Source organism: Salmo trutta, chromosome 15, assembly GCF_901001165.1.
Source record: "Salmo trutta chromosome 15, fSalTru1.1, whole genome shotgun sequence".
Taxonomy (NCBI): domain Eukaryota; kingdom Metazoa; phylum Chordata; class Actinopteri; order Salmoniformes; family Salmonidae; genus Salmo; species Salmo trutta.
Window position 1 is genome coordinate 7,241,186 of NC_042971.1, and position 7,899 is coordinate 7,249,084.

General features: G+C 41.2%; 1 pseudogene; it reads right to left on the bottom strand.

Annotated features, from left to right (window-relative positions):
- Window positions 1-481: 481 nt before the first annotated feature.
- LOC115148405 (zinc finger protein 135-like) lies at window positions 482-1,674 on the bottom strand (annotated as a pseudogene).
- Between the last annotated feature and the right edge of the window lie 6,225 nt (window positions 1,675-7,899).

Sequence of the window (7,899 nt, forward strand, 5' to 3'; positions counted from 1 at the left end):
TGGGAATAATGTGTACATCCCTGGTTAGAGGACAATTTGTAGAAAGCAGCTAGCTACATTTTGAAGTGTTGCATTTTGATTCCAGTGGGTCACCAACATGGTAAGTGTAACAACTCTTTTTGTTAGTTACTTTTTGTTAAATCTCATAAATAGTAACTCTTCCATTTCAGAGCCTGGATTTTCCCCCTGAGGCTAATATCCATATCATGTTGAAATCAATAGAACAGGGGACAAACGTTTAGGGTTCTACATTGTGACATCATTAAAATACTCCTACTACAATGTTAAAACATTCTACATTGTGACATTAATTCATTGATATCATGAAACAACTCCATCTATTTTCTGATGTTTAATCAGAGATCTTTTATCAGAGTATCTCTTCCCACATTGATCACAGCTAGGAGGTTTCTCTTGTGTGTGTTCTCTGATGTGATACTAGGCTGGTTAGCCAAGCAAATCTTGTCCCACATTGACTACAGCTATATTGTTTCTCTCCAGTGTGTGTTCTCTGGTGTATAGTGAGATAGCTAGACGTAGAAAAACTCTTCCCACATTGAGTACAGCTATATGGTTTCTCTCCTGTATGAGTTCTCTGGTGTTTAGTGAGAACTCTAGATGTAGAAAACTATTCCCACATTGGTTACAGCTATAAGGTTTCTCTCCTGTGTGTGTTCTCTGGTGTAATTTTAGGCTGTCTGGCCGAGTAAAACTCTTCCCACATTGAGCACAGTTATAAGATTTCTCTCCTGTGTGTGTTCTCTGGTGTATAGTCAGCTGGCTAGATGTAGTAAAACTCTTCCCACATTGATCACAGTTAGAAGGTTTCTCTCCTGTGTGTGTTCTCTGGTGTAGAGCCAGAGAGCCAGATGCAGCAAAACTCTTCCCACATTGATCACAGCTATAAGGTTTCTCTCCTGTGTGTGTTCTTTGGTGTACAGTCAGATTGCTAGATGCAGTAACACTCTTCCCACATTGATCACAGCTATAAGATTTCTCTCCTGTGTGTGTTCTCTGGTGTAGAGCCAGAGAGCCAGATGCAGCAAAACTCTTCCCACATTGACCACAGCTATAAGATTTCTCACCTGTGTGTATTCTCTGGTGTAGAGTCAGAGAGCCAGATGCAGCAAAACTCTTCCCACATTGACCACAGCTATAAGATTTCTCACCTGTGCGTATTCTCTGGTGTAGAGTCAGAGAGCCAGATGCAGCAAAACTCTTCCCACATTGACCACAGCTATAAGATTTCTCTCCTGTGTGTCTTCTCTGGTGTAGAGTCAGAGAGCCAGATGTAGTAAAACTCATCCCACATTGACCACAGCTATAAGGTTTCTCTCCTGTGTGTGTTCTCTGGTGTAGAGCCAGAGAGCCAGATGTAGTAAAACTCTTCCCACATTGATCACAGCTATAAGATTTCTCTCCTGTGTGTGTTCTTTGGTGTGATATCAGGCCGCCTGACTGAGTAAAACTCTTCCCACATTGACCACAGCTATAAGGTTTCTCTCCTGTGTGTATTCTCTGGTGTAGAGTCAGAGAGCCAGATGCAGCAAAACTCTTCCCACATTGACCACAGCTATAAGATTTCTCTCCTGTGTGTATTCTCTGGTGTAGAGTCAGAGAGCCAGATGTAGTAAAACTCTTCCCACATTGATCACAGCTATAAGATTTCTCTCCAGTGTGTGTTCTCTGGTGTAGTGTCAGCTGTCCAGATCGACAAAAACGCTTCCCACATTGATCACAGCTATAAGATTTCTCTCCTGTCTTGATTCTCTGATGAATTCTAATGCCTGATGAGGTGAATCTCTTCCCACAGTCAGAGCAGCAGTGAGTTCTCTTCCCTGTGGGTCTCTGCAGGTGTTTCTTGAGGTGTTCTAATGTGGAGGGACTGTTCTCTGCCTTGTCAGCATCATGAGGTTGTTGAGGCTCCTCAGAGGATCCACGATAGTCCCGTATCTCTCCTGTGTGAACAACAAAGTCAGACAGATGATTAAAATCCCACAACAGCGGTAATCCACTGTAAAAGGTGATGCCAACAGCGTAGCCATGATGTTGTACAACAATTGACGTCTGTAATGAATGTTAAAATTATTTGACATTTGCCTTAAAATGAGCAAGAATAGTCATATTTTGTCTTGTTTTCACATTAGTAGTAACATCGATGATTGTAGGCTAGAAATAAGTTATTCATGTTGTTGAAACTCTAAGCAGTGTGCCAGACGACTTTTGGTCTCCAATATAGGCCCCTTTCTGTGTTTGCTAAAATTGTGGCACGAGGGCAATTTCATTGCAGAAACTCCTCCCTGCTAATGAGGAAACCACTAGTTATGGATGTAGTATATCTGGTAATGAGGAAACCACTAGTTATGGATGTAGTATATCTGGTAATGAGGAAACCACTAGTTATGGATGTAGTATATCTGGTAATGAGGAAACCACAAGTTATAGATGTAGTATATCTGCTAATGAGGAAACCACTAGTTATGGATGTAGCATATCTGGTAATGAGGAAACCACTAGTTATGGATGTAGTATATCTGGTCATGAGGAAACCACTAGTTATGGATGTAGTATATCTGGTAATGAGGAAACCGATAGTTATGGATGTAGTATATCTGCCTGGAGCAAAAATGGTGAGCAAAGATTTTAGTTTTTCACAATGTATTCTGAAAGTGAATGGGGGAAAACTCAGGGGAGTAACCTCCATTTCCAGGTTGATGATGAGTTCATTTCACACTACTTTGGATTATAATTGTAAGGCTCATTTGAATGTCCTGTTTATTATAATGTTTGCTACAGCATTAACCTCTCTAGGGTAGGGGGCAGTATTTTCACGCCGGATAAAAAACGTACCCGATTTAAACTGGTTACTACTCTTTTCCAGAAACTAAAATATGCATATAATTATTTGATTTGGATGGAAAACACCCTAAAGTTTCTAAAACTGTTTGAATGGTGTCTGTGAGTATAACATAACTTATATGGCAGGCAAAAACCTGAGAAGATTCCATACAGGAAGTGCCCTCTCTGACTATTTCTTGGCCTTCTATAGCCTCTTTATGGAAAATAGAGGATCTCTGCTGTAACGTGACAATTTCTAAGGCTCCCATAGGCTCTCTGAAGGCGCCAGAAAATGGAATGAGATCTCTGCTGTCTCTGGGCTAGGTACAGGAGCGCTGTTTGTGAGGGGTCAGGCTGGTGGCTCAGAGACAGGAGATGCGCAGCCACGAGAGTACTCCATGTTTTTCTTCACCAGTTTGAACGAATACAATATCGAGAAGTGGCCATGTTTTTCTTTCAGCCTTTGAATGAAAACAACTTTGCCCGGTTGGAATATTATCGCTATTTTACGAGAAAAATAGCATAATAATTGATTTTAAACAGCGTTTGACATGCTTCGAAGTACGGTAATGGAATATTTAGAAAAAATTTTGTCACGACATGCGTCCACGCGTCACCGTTCGGATAGGGACCTGAACGCACTGACAAAACAGAGGATATTTAAACATAACTATGGATTATTTTGAACCAAAACAACATTTGGTGTTGTAGTAGAAGTCCTGGGAGTGCATTCTGACGAAGAACAGCAAAGGTAATCCAATGTTTCTTATAGTAAATCTGAGTTTGGTGAGTACCAAACTTGGTGGGTGTCAAAATAGCTAGCCTGTAATGGCCGCGCTATCTACTCAGAATATTGCAAAATGTGCTTTTGCCGAAAAGCTATTTTAAAATCTGACACCACGATTGCATTAAGGAGTTCTGTATCTATAATTCTTAAAATAATTGTTATGTATTTTGTGAACGTTTATCGTGAGTAATTTAGTAAATTCACCGGAAGTTTTCGGTATGTTTGCTAGTTCTGAACGTCTCATGCTAATGAAAAAAACTAGTTTTTGATATAAATATGAACTTGATTGAACAAAACATGCATGTATTGTATAACAATATGTCCTAGGAGTGTCATCTGATGAAGATCATCAAAGGTTAGTGCTGCATTTAGCTGTGGTTTTGGTTTTTGTGACATTATATGCTAGCTTGAAAAATGGGTGTCTGATTATTTCTGGCTGGGTACTCTGCTGACATAATCTAATGTTCTGCTTTCGTTGTAAAGCCTTTTTGAAATCGGACAATGTGGTTGGATTAACGAGAGTCTTATCTTTAAAATGGTGTAAAATAGTCATATGTTTGAGAAATTGAAGTTATAGCATTTTTAAGGTTTTTGAATATCGTGAGGTCACCGCATGTGTGGGAGGTGGGACAAAAGAGCTCTCTGAGGCATGTTGAGTGGGACTAGGGGCTCCGCAGTAAAATAAAACAATGATAACTACCCTAAACAACAGTATACAAGGCATATTGACATTAGAGAGACATAAAGCGAGGCATAAAGCAATCACAGGTGTTGATTGGGACAGCTAGCAAAGACAACAATGGGTAAGACAACAACAATTCATCAGCTAAGACAACAACAACAGGTAAAATGGCGATGCATGGGCAGAGAGGGTCAGTTAAATACATACAGGGCCTGAATTCTAGGCTGGGGCCGACAGATAAACAAAACAAACAAAATGGAGTAGTGATTAATGAACAGTCCAGCAGGCATCAGCTATGTAGCCAAGTGATCATAGGGTCCAGTGAACAGGAATATATGAAACAGGGAAGCCGTTAGGTAGTCGTTACTACGCTAGCCGGGAGATGCGCCTGGCTCGAGGCTAACTGGTGCTAACTTCGAAACAAGTGCGTCACCGACGTCCGGCAAAGGCCGGTTGAGGGCACATCGGACGGAATTACGTCGGCAGACCAGTCGTGATGGATCGACGGGGCTCCGTGTCGACAAAGGGTCCAGGCCAATTGGCAAAAGAGGTATTGTAGCTGGAGTAATTTTGTTTGCTAGCCGGGAGATGCACCTGGCTCGAGGCTAACTGGTGCTACCCAAACGTTTTGGGTAGCCTCCCACAAGCATCCCACAATAAGTTGGGTGAATTTTGGCCCATTCCTCCTGACAGAGTTGGTGTAACTGAGTCAGGTTTGTAGGTCTCCTTGCTCGTACACGCTTTTTCAGATCTGCCCACAAATGTTCTATAGGATTGAGGTCAGGGCTTTGTGATGGCCATTCCAATACATTGTTGTCCTTCAGCCATTTTGCCACAACTTTGGAAGTATGCTTGGGGTCATTGTCCATATGGAAGACTCACTTGCAACCAAGCTTTAACTTCCTGACGAATGTCTTGAGATATTGCTTCAATATATCGACATACTTTTCCTCCCTCATGATGCCATCTATTTTGTGAACTGCACTAGTCCCTATTGCAGCAAAGCACCCCCACAATATGATGCTGCCACCCCTGTGCTTCACAGTTGGGATGGTGTTCTTCGGCTTGCAAGCCTCCCCCTTTTCCCTCCAAACATAACGATGGTCATTATGGCCAAACAGTTCTATTTTTGTATAATCAGACCAGATGAAATGTTTTCAAAATATACGATCTTTGTCCCCATGTGCAGTTGCAAACCGTTGTCTGGCTTTTTTTATGGCAGTTTTGGAGCAGTGGCTTCTTCCTTGGTGAGCGGCCTTTCAGATATAGGATATAGGACTCGTTTTACTTTGGATATAGATACTTTTGTACCTGTTTCCTCCAGCATCTTCACAAGGTCCTTTGCTGTTGTTCTGGGATTGATTTGCTCTTTTCGCACCAAAGTACGTTAATCTCTAGGAGACAGAACGCGTCTCTATCCTGAGCGGTATGACAGCTGCGTGGTCCCATGGTGTTTATACTTGCGTACTATTGTTTGTACAGATGAACATGGTACCTTCAGGGGTTTGGAAATTGCTCCCAAGGATGACCCAGACTGAGGTCTTGGCTGATTTATTTTGATATTCCCATGATGTCAAGCAAAGAGGCACCGAGTTTGAAGGTATGCCTTGAAACACATCCACAGGTACACCTCCAATTGACTCAAATGATGTCAATTAGCCTATCAGACGCTTCTAAAGCCATGGCATAATTTTCTGGAGTTTTCCAAGCTGTTTAAAGGCACAGTCAACTTAGTGTATGTAAACTTCAAACCCACTGGAATTGTGATTCAGTGAATTATAAGTGAAATAATCTGTCTGTAAACAACTGTTGAAAAAATTACTTGTGTCATGCACAAAGTAGATGTCCTAACCGACTTGCCAAAATTACAGTTAGTTAACAAGAAATGTGTGGAGTGGTTGAAAAACGAGTTTCAATGACGCCAACATAAGTGATGAACTTCCAATTTTACAACAATTTGACCCCCACAGTAAATCTTAACTGCCAATTATAGAATATACTATAAAGCCTTGAAATCAGGTTAAAACTATAATTTTGACCTCATGGGTGGCCAGTCCTTGTATTTATAGTGTAGTCAATTCAGGCGGTAGCCCTGAGCTGGACTCAAACCTGGGTCCAGCAACTGTCAAGCCAACATCTTATAACTGTTACACCAAGATGTCTGAACTTCTTGACAAGGTCCCTAGGTTTTGGGTTACGGTTGATACAATAGCTTCCTCTATGAATGTGAGAGTGGTTACATTTCTCCAGCCCCCATCCCTCAGATGTTTACCAAACCAAGTCTCTGGACAGCCATTTTGTTTCTGTTTAAAACCTAGGTTACCCCTTTAAATAAGCCACACAATCAACCAATCAATCTGCAGATCAAACAATAACAAAGTTGTAATTCCATCACTGTTTTGGTAATAAGATGATGATGATGATGATGGAGAAATGTAACTAATTTCAAATTCATAGACGGACCTATGGATGCAAGGACTGACCATCCATGATATCAACATTATAGTTTTAACCATGTTGAGGCTATACAGTGTTGATTTACATTGTTTCTAAACATTGGAGTAAAAAAAGCTTATTTGGGGTTCTGATGGGGAACAACAGTTGAACTAAGCTCATGAGGCATGTGTTATATTCTTCAAGAACCAATGGCTATAAATTAATAATTTAAAAGTCCAAATATGGATGTAGCTATTGCAGATTTCGCGTTAACACCAAACATCAGTTCAACAACTGCAGAGTTTGTGCCTCTGTATTTAAGACAGTACTTACTAGTGTTAATCAGGGAACGGTTTCTCAAAACCATCTTACTGCTAAGTTCACCGTTAGAACCATTGGATGCCTTAAGATGCGTTTGGGAAACCGGGACCAGATATCCAGTTTCCTCCTCTTCTTCCTCCTCCTTTTCGATGTGACAGTCATCCCCCCCTCTTCCTCTTTCACTCCAAAAACTGCATCTTCCTCCTCTTGTTTTACTGTAACATCCTCCTCCTCTTTCACTCTGAACGCGTCTTCCTCTTCTTTCACTGTAACGTCTTTCTCTTCTTCTTTCACGGTAACAGCCTCACCCCCTACTTGTTTTTGTATTGTAACATCTTTCTCTTCCTCCTCCTCTTTCACAAGAGCTTCTTTCTCCGTCCAGCAGACATCTTCTTTATCAGGAGGAGAGTAGCTTAGTGAACTCATGGTCGGGGATGTTAGCTAGCTAGCATTAGCGACTAGCCTAGTTCTAAGCTAACTTAGCAAACCAGCTAGCTGACAAACAACGTAAATATATAATTAAATGGGCCAACGAGTACATACGACAGAAGTGTGTTTAAAACACAGAGACTAATATACACCAAAACAGTGTAAAGAGCGTGAATGTTGTAGCTATGTTTGCTAGAAAGCTACCGAGGTGTCTGACTAGCTGTTGTTGTTGAAGGAGCGTCCCGTCCACTAGATTATACGTCACACTGGCAGCATCGCCTGAACCTAAAAGACGCACATCGCCATCTGCTGACTGGAGGGCAACGCAGTTGAGGAACCAAACGTTTATTTTTCATTTATTTCATAAAAGTTTTATATTATATTAAGTCGTTCAAAGAGAAGCATG